Source organism: Tinamus guttatus, unplaced genomic scaffold (genome assembly GCF_059628265.1).
Source record: "Tinamus guttatus ecotype Peru unplaced genomic scaffold, ASM5962826v1 Tinamus_guttatus_pri_ptg001543c, whole genome shotgun sequence".
Classification (NCBI taxonomy): Eukaryota; Metazoa; Chordata; class Aves; order Tinamiformes; family Tinamidae; genus Tinamus; species Tinamus guttatus.
The window spans coordinates 1-2,500 of NW_028290077.1; positions in this window are offsets into that span (position 1 = coordinate 1).

Sequence of the window (2,500 nt, forward strand, 5' to 3'; positions counted from 1 at the left end):
CCAAGGAGCGATATTCGGCACTCCATCCAGGGAGCTCCGGTGAGCGGGCAGCGAGTCCGGTGGGGGGCGGGGGGCCGGCGGCGCTAGCGCGGCTTGCCGACGAGCCGCTCGCCCGAGCGCCTGTACCACGGCGGCGGCGCCGCCGGCGGCCCCCGCGCCCCGCAACAACACAGGGCCGCGTGTTTCCCGCCCCCACCCCGCTCCGCCGCGTAGTCCGCCGACCGTTAAAAGGAAAGCGATAATAATGATTAATAATAATAACAATAATAATAGTAATAGTAAAAACACGCGAGGCCGGCGGCAGGCGCAGCTCCTCGGCAACGGCCGTTGGGGCCGGAGTTCGGCGCGGGCTGGGGGGTTCGGCCGCGGCGGGGATTGTTCCCCAGCGGCCCTCTGCCACGCGCCCCCTCCCCCCCGCCCCCCAGCCGCGTGTTTCCCGCCCGTCGGGCAGCCGCCGCGCCCCCCTCCCCCGCCCGCCACGTTCAACGAGAAAACACACACGAACACACGCACACACAGAGCACGCAGTCCGCCGAGCGTTAAAACGAAAGTGGAAAAAGTAAGCGGGGGGGGGGGGGGGGGGAAGGAGGAGAAAAGAAAAAGCCGCGAGGGCAGCAGGCACCTGCCCTGCCGCGCGCCTCTTACCGTTACCGGGGTGGGGGGGGCGGGGGGCAGCGTTGGCGGGTGCAGCGGCGGCGCCGCCGGGTGCTCGCGGGCGGGGCGGCTCGTCGGCGGAGCGCCCCCGGCAGCCTCTTGCCTGACCCCGCTGCTAGGGCAACGGCCGTTGGGGGCGGAGTTCGGCGCGTGGTGGTGGGGGGGGGGGGGGGGGGGGGGGGGCGCCGCGAGGGGCGGCGGGGAAGTTCGGCCGCGGCGGGCATGGTTCCGCGCCGCCCGAACCGTCCCCCGCGCCCCTCCCGGCAGCCGCCCGCCCCCCCCCCCCCCCCCCCCCCCCCTTCCCGCCCGTCGCCCCCAACGAGAATACACACGCACACACACACACACACACGCGCGCGCGCACACACAGCACGCACTCCGTCGACCATCAAAACGAAAGTTTAAAAAAAAAAAAAAAAAAAGCCGCGAGGGCGGCAGGTGCGGCGGCGCCGACCCGAACGCCAGGCACCTGCCCTGCCGCGCGCCTCTTACCGTTACGAGGGCGGCGGGAGGGGTTGCGGGGGGCGGCGTTGGCGGGTGCAGCGGCGGCGCCGCCGGGTGCTCGCGGGCGGGGCGCCGGCGGGCGGGGCGGCTCGTCGGCGGAGCGCCCCCGGCAGCCTCTTGCCTGACCCCGCTGCTAGGGCAACGGCCGTTGGGGGCGGAGTTCGGCGCGTGGTGGTGGTGGGGGGGGGGGGGGGGGGGGGGGGCGCCGCGAGGGGCGGCGGGGAAGTCCGGCCGCGGCGGGCATGGTTCCGCGCCGCCCGAACCGTCCCCCCGCCCTCCGCCTTTTTCCCGCCCCTCCAGCAGCCGCCCGGCCCCCCCCGTTCCCGCCTGTCCCCCCCCCCAACGAGAATACGCGCGCACACACACACACACACACACACACACACACACACACACACAGCACGCACTCCGTCGACCATCAAAACGAAAGTTTAAAAAAAAAATAAAAAAGCCGCGAGGGCGGCAGGTGCGGCGGCGCCGACCCGAACGCCAGGCACCTGCCCTGCCGCGCGCCTCTTACCGTTACCGGGGGGGGGGTGGGGGTTGCGGGGGGCGGCGTTGGCGGGTGCAGCGGCGGCGCCGCCGGGTGCTCGCGGGCGGGGCGGCTCGTCGGCGGAGCGCCCCCGGCAGCCTCTTGCCTGACCCCGCTGCTAGGGCAACGGCCGTTGGGGGCGGAGTTCGGCGCGTGGGGGGGGGGGGGGGGGGGGGGGGGGGGGGCGCGCGCCGCGAGGGGCGGCGGGGAAGTTCGGCCCCTCCAGCAGCCGCCCGGCCCCCCCCCCCCCCCCCCTTCCCGCCCGTCCCCCCCCAAGGAGAATACACACACACAGAGCACGCACTCCGCCGACCATCAAAACGAAAGTTTAAAAAAAAAAAAAAAAAAAAAAGGTCGCGCGGGCGGCAGGTGCGGCGGCGCCGACCCGAACGCCAGGCACCTGCCCTTCCGCGCGCCTCTTACCGTTACCGGGGGGGTGGGGGTTGCGGGGGGCGGCGTTGGCGGGTGCAGAGGCGGCGCCGCCGGGTGCTCGCGGGCCCCGCCGCCCACCCCAGGCCTCTCCCTCCGCCTCTTCCCCGCCCGTCCCGCAGCCGCCCGTTCCGCCGGCGCCGCCCCCTTTCTCTCCCCGCTCCCCCATAACGGCCGCCGCCGCCCCACCCCGCCCCGCCCCCTCCGCGCGCCCTGGCCGCCGCTGCGCTTCATGGAGAGCTGAGGCGGGAAGGCAACGCGCGAAGGGGTGGCGGCACGAAACGAATGGCGGGGGGGGGAAATAGGGGAAGGAAAAAAAAAAAAAAAAAAAAAAATCCTCGTCCGGGCGGGGCACCGCTCGACCTACGCAAAAGACGGACA